Genomic DNA, 9,893 nt, shown 5'->3' with positions numbered 1-9,893 from the left:
AAGTAATTAGAACCAATGAAATGTAAATAAGAAGAAAGGAAAGTGGATGAAAAAATAACCAGCTGTGAGCAGGAATCGAACCTACGACCTTCGAATAACGCGTTTGATGCTCTAATCACTGAGCTACCACAGCGGCCTTCCCTCCATCCACTTTTTTGGGTTTATATGTGAATTTTGAAGTAGAAGTGACAGCCAGCGCCATCTATAAGGCAAGCGACGATTGTGAACCACTCTTTTATGCGCTTGTGTCGTGTCACGTAGCACGTGAACTTTGAAGTTTGAAGTTTATTCATCATCATAGTTTTAAACATACATCACTTACCCAGTGGTTGAATGGAAAGGGGTGATGAAAAGTCAACTGAATGCCAGACAATGCACTGATCCCCGGCCAGACCACAATAATGCACAACACTCATCATGTGTGTCTAGAGAACTTATTACGAGCGCGCAGCTGAATAAGTGTACTTCGTATACAACCTAATGACACCAAGTCTGCCAGTACGAGACCCTCGTTAAATGAAATAAGGAAAAGAAGTGTATACCTATGCGCTCGTTTTTCCGTGTTTTGACAATATACGAATGAGATCTAACTGACAGTAATGCCAACGAATGCAAAGGGGAAGTTATTAGAACCAATGAAAAGTAAATAAGAAGAAAGAAAAGTGGATGAAAAATAACCAGCCGTGAGCTGGAATCGAACCTACGACCTTCGAATAACGCGTTGGATGCTCTAACCACTGAGCTACCACAGCGGCCTTCCCTCCATCCACTTTTTGGGGTTTATATGTGAATTTAGAAGTAGAAGTGACAGTCAGCGCCATCTATAAGGCAAGCGACAAGTGTGAACCACTCTTTTATGCGCTTGTTTGGCATCACGTAGCACGTGAACGAATTACGAACGGGCAGCTGATTAATAGTCCCTAGTATACAACCTAATGACACAGAGTCTGCCAGTACGAGACTCTCGTTAAATGAAATAAGGGAAAGAAGTGTATACCTTAGGGCTCGTTTTTCCGTGTTTTGACACAATAATAATGAGATCTAACAGACAGTAATGTCAAAGAATCTACAGGGGAAGGTATTAAAACCCATGGAATGTAAATAAGAAAAAAGAAAAAATGATCAAAATATAACCAGCCGTGAGCAGGAATCGAACCTACGACCTTCGAATAACGCGTTCGATGCTCTAATCACTGAGCTACCACAGCGGCCTTCTCTCTATCCACTTTTTTGGGTTTATATGTGAATTTAGAAGTAGAAGTGACAGTCAGCGCCATCTATAAGGCAAGCGACGAGTGTGAACCACTCTTTTATGCGCATGTTTGGCGCCACGTAGCACGTGAACTTATTACGAGTGGGCAGCTGATTAATAGTCCCTCGTATACAACCTAATGACACCAAGTCTGCCAGTACGAGACCCTCGTTAAATGAAATAAGGGAAAGAACTGTACACCTAAGGGCTCGTTTTTCCGTGTTTTCACACCATATGAATGAGATCTAACAGACAGTAATGCCAAGGATGCTACAGGAGAAGTTATTAGAACCAATGGAATGTAAATAAGAAGAAAGAATTGTGGATAAAAAAATAACCATCCATGAGCAGGAATCGAACCTACGACCTTCGAATAACGCATTATATGCTCTAATCGCTGAGCTACCAAAGCGGCCTTCCCTCCATACACTTTTTTAGGTTTATATGTGAATTTAAAAGTAGAAGTGACAGTCAGTGCCATCTATAAGGGAAGGGACGAGTGTGAACTACTCTTTTATGCGCATGTTTGGCGTCGCGTAGCACGTGAAGTTATTACGAGCGGGCAGCTGATTAATAGTCCTATGTATACAATCTAATGACACAAAATCTACCAGTACAAGACACTCGTTAAATAAAATAAGGGAAAAAATTGTATACCTGAGGGCTTGTTTTTCCGTGTTTTGACACAATATGAATGAGATCTAACAGACAGTAATGCCAAGGAATGTACAGGAGAAGGTGTTAGAACCAATGCAATGTAAATAAGAGGAAAGAAAAATGGATGCAAAAATAACCAGTCGTGAGCAGGAATCAAACCTACGACCTTCGAATGACGCGTTCTATGTCTTAACCCCTGAGCTACCACAGATACCCTCCCTCCATCCACTTTTTTGGGTTTATATGTGAATTTAGAAGTAGGAGTGACAGTCAGCGCCATCTACAAGCGATGAGTGTGAACTACTCTTTTAAGCGCATGTTTAGCGTCACGTAGCACGTGAAGTTATTAAGAGTGGGCAGCTGAGTAATAGTTCCTCGTTTACAAACCAATGACACCAAGTCTACCTGTACGAGACCCTTGTTAATAAAAAAACGGAAAGAAGTGTATACCTAAGGGCTCGTTTTCCGTGTTTTGACAAAATAATAATGAGATGTAACTGACAGTAATGCAAAGGAATGTGTAGGGGAAGTTATTCGAACCAATAGAATGTAAATAGAAGGAAAGAAAAGTGGATGAAAAAATAATCAGCCGTGAGCAGGAATCGAACCTACGACCTTCGAATAAAGCGTTCGATGCTCTAACCACTGAGCTACCACAGCGGCCTTCCCTTCATCCAATTTTCGGGTTTATATGTGAATTTAGAAGTAGGAGTGACAGTCAGCGCCATCTATAAGCCAAGCAACGAGTGTGAACCTCTCCTTTATGCGCATGTTTGGCGTCACGTAGCACGTGAACCTATTACGAGCGGGCAGCTTATTAATAGTCGTTCGTATACAACCTAACGACACCAAGTCTGCCAGTACGAGACCCTCGTTAAATGAAATAAGGGAAAGAAGTGTATACGAAAGGGCTCGTTTTTCCGTGTTTTGACACCACATGAATGAGAACTAACAGACAGTAATGCCAAAGAATATACAGGGGAATTTATTAGAACCAATAGAATGTAAATAAGAAGAAAGAAAAGTGAATAAAAGAATAACCAGCCGTGAGCAGGAATCGAACCTACGACCTTTGAATAACGCGTTTGATGCTCAAATCACTGAGCTACCACAGCAACCTTCCCTTTATCTACTTTTTTGGGTTTATATGTGAATTTAGAAGTAGAAGTGACAGTCAGCGCCCTCTATAAGGCAAGCGACGAGTGTGGACCACCCTTTTATGCGCTTGTTTGGCGTCACGTAGCACGTGAACTTATTACGAGCGGGCAGCTGATTAATAGTCCCTCGTATACAACCTAATGACACAGAGTCTGCCAGTACGAGACCCTCGTTAAAAGAAATAAGGGAAAGAAGTGTATACCAAAGGGCTCGTTTTTCTTTGATTTGACACAATATTAATGAGATATTACAGACAGTAATGCCAAGGAATGCACAGAGGAAGTTATTAGAACCAATGGAATGTAAATAAGAGGAAAGAAATGTGGATGAAAATTAACCAGCCGTGAGCAGGAATCGAACGTACGACCTTCGAATAACGCGTTGGATGCTCTAACCACTGAGCTACCACAGCGGCCTTCTCTCCATCCACTTTTTTGGGTTTATATGTGAATTTAGAAGTAGAAGTGACAGTCAGCGCCATCTATAAGGCAAGCGACGAGTGTGAACCACTCTTTCATGCGCTTGTTTGGCGTCACGTAGCACGTGAACTTTGAAGTTTGAAGTTTATTCATCATCATAGTTTTAAACATACATCACTTATCCAGTGGTTGAATGGAAAGGGGTGATGAAAAGGCAACTGAATGCCTGACAATGCACCGATCCCCGCCCAGCCCACAATAATGCACAACACTCAGCATGTGTGTCTAGAGAACTTATTACGAGCGGGCAGCTGATTAAGTGTCCCTCGTATACAACCTAATGACACAGTGTGTGTCAGTACGAGACCCTCGTTAAATGAAAAAAGGGAATGAAGTGTATACCTAAGGGCTCGTTTTTCCGTGTTTTGACACCATTAGAATGAGATATAACAGACAGTAATGCCAAGGATTGTACAGGGGAAGTTATTAGAACCAATGGAATGTAATTAAGAAGAAAGAAAAGTGGATGAAAAAATAACCAGCCGTGAGCAGGAATCGAACCTACGACCTGCGAATAACGCGTTCGATGCTCTAACTACTGAGCTACCACAGCAGCCTTCCCTCCATCCAGTCTTTTGGGTTTAGATGTGAATTGAGAAGTAAGAGTGAAAGTCAGCGCCATCTATAAGCCAAGCGACGAGTTTGAACCACTCTTTTATGCGCATGTTTGGCGTCAAGTAGCACGTGAACTTATTACGAGCGGGCAGCTGATTAATAGTCCCTCGTATACAACCTAATGACACCAAGTCTGCCAGTACGAGACCCTCGTTAAATGAAATAAGGAAAAGAAGTGTATACCTAAGGGCTCGTTTTTCCGTGTTTTGACACAATATTAATGAGATATGACAGTAATGCCAAGGAATGTACAGGGGAAGTTATTAGAAACAATAGAATGTAAATAAGAAGAAAAGTGGATGGCAAATAAACAGCCGTGAGCAGAAATCGAACATACGACATTCGAATAACGCGTTCGATGCTCCAACCACTGAGCTACCACAGCGGCCTTCCCTGCATCCACTTTTTTGGGATTATATGTGAATTTAGAAGTAGGCGTGACAGTCAGCGCCATCTATAAGGCAAGCGACGAGTGTGGACCACCCTTTTATGCGCTTGTTTGGCGTCACGTAGCACGTGAACTTATTACGAGCGGGCAGCTTATTATTAGTCCCTCGTATACAACCTAATGACACAGAGTCTGCCAGTACGAGACCCTTGTTAAACAAAATAAGGGAAAGAAGTGTATGCCAAAGGGCTCGTTTTTCTTTGTTTTGACACAATTATAATGAGAGATTACAGACAGTAATGCCAAGGAATGTACAGAGGAAGTTATTAAAACCAATGGAATGTAAATAAGAAGAAAGAAATGTGGATGAAAAATAACCAGCCATGAGCTGGAATCGAACCTACGACCTTCGAATAACGCGTTGGATGCTCTAACCACTGAGCTACCACAGCGGCCTTCCCTCCATCCACTTTTTTGGGTTTATATGTGAATTTAGAAATAGAAGTGACAGTCAGCGCCATCTATAAGGCAAGCGACGAGTGTGAACCACTCTTTTATGCGCTTGTTTGGCATCACGTAGCACGTGAACGAATTACGAACGGGCAGCTGATTAATAGTCCCTCGTATGCAACCTAATGACACAGAGTCTGCCAGTACGAGACTCTCGTTAAATGAAATAAGGGAAAGAAGTGTATACCTTAGGGCTCGTTTTTACGTGTTTTGACACAATAATAATGAGATCTAACAGACAGTAATGCCAAAGAATCTACAGGGGAAGGTATTAAAACCCATGGAATGTAAATAAGAAAAAAGAAAAAATGATCAAAAAATAACCAGCCGTGAGCAGGAATCGAACCTACGACCTTCGAATAACGCGTTCGATGCTCTATTCACTGAGCTACCACAGCGGCCTTCCCTCCATCCACTTTTTTGGGTTTATATGTGAATTTAAAAGTAGAAGTGACAATCAGCGCCATCTATAAGGCAAGCGACGAGTGTGAACCACTCTTTTATGCGCATGTTTGGCGCCACGTAGCACGTGAACTTATTACGAGTGGGCAGCTGATTAATAGTCCCTCGTATACAACCTAATGACACCAAGTCTGCCAGTACGAGACCCTCGTTAAATGAAATAAGGGAAAGAACTGTATACCTAAGGGCTCGTTTTTCCGTGTTTTCACACCATATGAATGAGATCTAACAGATATTAATGCCAAGGATTGTACGGGGTAAGTAATTAGAACCAATGAAATGTAAATAAGAAGAAAGAAAAGTGGATGAAAAAATAACCAGCTGTGAGCAGGAATCGAACCTACGACCTTCGAATAACGCGTTTGATGCTCTAATCACTGAGCTACCACAGCGGCCTTCCCTCCATCCACTTTTTTGGGTTTATATGTGAATTTAGAAGTAGAAGTGACAGCCAGCGCCATCTATAATTCCAGCGACGATTGTGAACCACTCTTTTATGCGCTTGTGTGGTGTCACGTAGCACGTGAACTTTGAAGTTTGAAGTTTACTCATCATCATAGTTTTAAACATACATCACTTATCCAGTGGTTGAATGGAAAGGGGTGATGAAAAGTCAACTGAATGCCTGACAATGCACCGATCCCCGCCCAGACCACAATAATGCACAACACTCAGCATGTGTGTCTAGAGAACTTATTACGAGCGGGCAGCTGATTAAGTGTACCTCGTATACAACCTAATGACACCAAGTCTGCCAGTACGAGACCCTCGTTAAATGAAATAAGGAAAAGAAGTGTATACCTATGCGCTCGTTTTTCCGTGTTTTGACAACATACGAATGAGATCTAACTGACAGTAATGCCAACGAATGTACAGGGGAAGTTATTAGAACCAATGAAAAGTAAATAAGAAGAAAGAAAAGTGGATGAAAAACTAACCAGCCGTGAGCAGGAATGGAACCTATGACCTCCGAATAACGCGTTCGATGCTCTAACCACTGAGCTACCACAGCAGCCTTCACTCCATCCACTTTTTTGGGTTTATATGTGAATTGAGAAGTAGGAGTGAAAGTAAGCGCCATCTATAAGCCATGCGACGAGTTTGAACCACTCTTTTATGTGCATGTTTGGCTTCAAGTAGCACGTGAACTTATTACGAGCGGGCAGCTGAATAATAGTCCCTTGTATACAACCTAATGACACAGAGTCTGCCAGTACGAGACTCTCGTTAAATGAAATAAGGGAAAGAAGTGTATACCTTAGGGCTCGTTTTTCCGTGTTTTGACACAATAATAATGAGATCTAACAGACAGTAATGCCAAGGATTGTACAAGGGAAGTTATTAGAACCAATGGAATGTAATTAAGAAGAAAAGTGGATGAAAAATTAAACAGCCGTGAGCAGGAATCGAAGCTACGACCTTCGAATAACGCGTTCGATGCTCTAACCACTGAGCTACCACAGCAGCCTTCCCTCCATCCACTTTTTTGGGTTTATATGTGAATTGAGAAGTAGGAGTGAACGTCAGCGCCATCTATAAGCCAAGCGACGAGTTTGAACCACTCTTTTATGCGCATGTTTGGCTTCAAGTAGCACGTGAACTTATTACGAGCGGGCAGCTGAATAATAGTATCTTGTATACAACCTAATGACACAAAATCTACCAGTACGAGACACTCTTTAAATGAAATAGGGGAAAAAATTGTATACCTAAGGGCTCGTTTTTCCGTGTTTTGGCACAATATGAATGAGATCTAACAGACAGTAATGCCAAGGAACGTACAGGGCAAGTTATTAGAACCAATGTTGTGTAAATAAGAGGAAAGAAAAGTGGATGAAAATTAATCAGCCGTGAGCATAAATCGAACCTACGACCTTCGAATAACGCGTTCGATGCTCTAACTACTGAGCTACCAGAGCAGCCTTCCCTTCCACTGCTTTTTCGGGTTTATATGTGAATTTAGAAGTAGGAGTGACAGTCAGTGCCATTTTATTCCAAGCGAAGAGTGTGAACCACTCTTTCATGCGCATGTTTGGCGTCACATAGCACGTGAACCTATTACGAGCGGGCAGCTGATTAATAGTCCCTCGTATACAACCTAATGACACCAAGTCTGCCAGTACGACACCCTCGTTAAATGGAATAACAGAAAGAAGTGTATATCAAAGGGCTCGTTTTCCGTGTTTTGACACAATATTAATGAGATCTAACAGACAGTAATGCCAAGGAATGTACAGGCGAAGTTATTAGAACCAATGGAATGTAAATAAGAAGAAAAGTGGATGAAAAATTAAACAGCCGTGAGCGGGAATCGAAGCTACGACCTTCGAATAACGCATTCGGTGCTCTAATCACTGAGCTTCCACAGCGCCTTCCCTCCATCCACTTTTTTGGGTTTATATGTGAATTTAGAAGCAGAAGTGACAGTCAGCGCATATATAGGCCAGGCGACGAGTGTGAACCACTATTTTATGCGCATGTTTGGCGTCACGTAGCACGTGAACTTATTACGAGCGGGCAGCTGATTAATAGTCGTTCGTGTACAACTTAATGACACCAATCTTCCAGTACGAGACCCTCGTTAAATGAAATAAGGGAAAGAAGTGTGTCTAAGGGCTCGTTTCTTCGTGTTTTGACACAATAATAATGAGATCTAACAGACAGTAATGCCAAAAATGTGCAGGGGAAGTAATTATAACCAAACGAATGTAAATAAGAAGAAAAGTGGATGAAAAATTAAACAGCTTTGAGCAGGAATCGAAGCTACGACCTTCGAATAACGCGTTTGATGCTCTAGCCACTGAGCTACCACAGTGGCCTTCCCTCCATACACTTTTTTAGGTTTATAAGTGAATTTGGAAGTAGAAGTGACAGTCAGCGCCATCTATAAGCCAAGCGACGAGTGTGAACCACTCTTTTATGCGCATGTTTGCCGTCACGTAGCACGTGAACTTATTACGTGCTGGCACCTGATTAATACTCCCTCGTATACAAACTAATAACACCAAGTCTGCCAGTACGAGACCCTCGTTAAAAGAAATAAGGGAAAGAAGTGTATACGAAAGGGCTCGTTTTTCCGTGTTTTGACACCACATGAATGAGAACTAACAGACAGTAATGCCAAAGATATACAGGGGAAGTTATTAGAACCAATGGAATGTAAATAAGAAGAAAGAAAAGTGAATGAAAAAATAACCAGCCGTGAGCAGGAATCGAACCTACGACCTTTGAATAACGCGTTTGATGCTCAAATCACTGAGCTACCACAGCAGCCTTCCCTTTATCTACTTTTTTGGGTTTATATGTGAATTTAGAAGTAGAAGTGACAGTCAGCGCCATCTATAAGGCAAGCGACGAGTGTGGACCACCCTTTTATGCGCTTGTTTGGCGTCACGTAGCACGTGAACTTATTACGAGCGGGCAGCTGATTAATAGTCCCTCGTATACAACCTAATGACACAGAGTCTGCCAGTACGAGACCCTCGTTAAAAGAAATAAGGGAAAGAAGTGTATACCAAAGGGCTCATTTTTCTTTGTTTTGACACAATAATATTGAGATATTACAGACAGTAATGCCAAGGAATGTACAGAGGAAGTTATTATTATTATTATTATTATTATTTCTTTTATTTCCAGAATAAACGAAAACATTACATTCTGGATGGTCTCCTGGGCTAAAAGCTGTAATGAAACAGCTTGACTAGGGCCCAGAAGACCAATGACATGGCAACAAGTGACCGGTAAAAATATTTGCACCAAATTGCAAGATATATCACACATTGTACAAAAATATTTACAAAAACAAAGCATATAACAATATCTGTGTAAGCGTAACAGGGAATGATTTTTTGACTAAAACACATCTCTAACAACGAACAAGACCAACAGAAATACCAAAATTTATTTACAGAAAAGAAATTTTTAATACTACAAGTACAAGGAACACAGTCAATAGTACACCTGTAATAGTACAAGCAATAGTACACCTGTAATTCTAGCAGTAAACTACACGAAACACTAATATCAACACAATATAATAATAGAAAGCATGATAGCTAATCATATACAACAATATACAGTGAAATGTAGTACAACATTAACAAATAATTGAAATACATTAGTAATTCAGAAATATTTCACGTAATGTATTTAGCGCAGGTTTATGTAAATGATTATGCTTTTTAAGAATGCATGGGAGGTTATATTTCAATGACTGCAGTTTATAGTCAGTGCGAAAGCGCGGTATGAGCCATCCTCCTACATTACGAGTATTGATAGCATGACTGTTGCGTTGCAGTGCAGCAGTTAACTCGATAAATTGTTTAAATGAAGAAGAACATATGTAAAATGATCGTAGGATACGGAACTCGTA

General features: G+C 41.1%; 1 non-coding gene across 1 annotated transcript; it reads right to left on the bottom strand.

The window, feature by feature from the left end:
* Positions 1-2,496: 2,496 nt before the first annotated feature.
* Positions 2,497-2,569, bottom strand: TRNAK-CUU (transfer RNA lysine (anticodon CUU)). Its single transcript has one exon. It is a non-coding gene; the product is annotated as a tRNA-Lys (tRNA).
* Between the last annotated feature and the right edge of the window lie 7,324 nt (positions 2,570-9,893).

Source organism: Rhipicephalus microplus, chromosome 1 (assembly GCF_043290135.1).
Source record: "Rhipicephalus microplus isolate Deutch F79 chromosome 1, USDA_Rmic, whole genome shotgun sequence".
Taxonomy (NCBI): Eukaryota; Metazoa; Arthropoda; class Arachnida; order Ixodida; family Ixodidae; genus Rhipicephalus; species Rhipicephalus microplus.
This window is presented reverse-complemented; position numbering and strand designations above follow the sequence as displayed.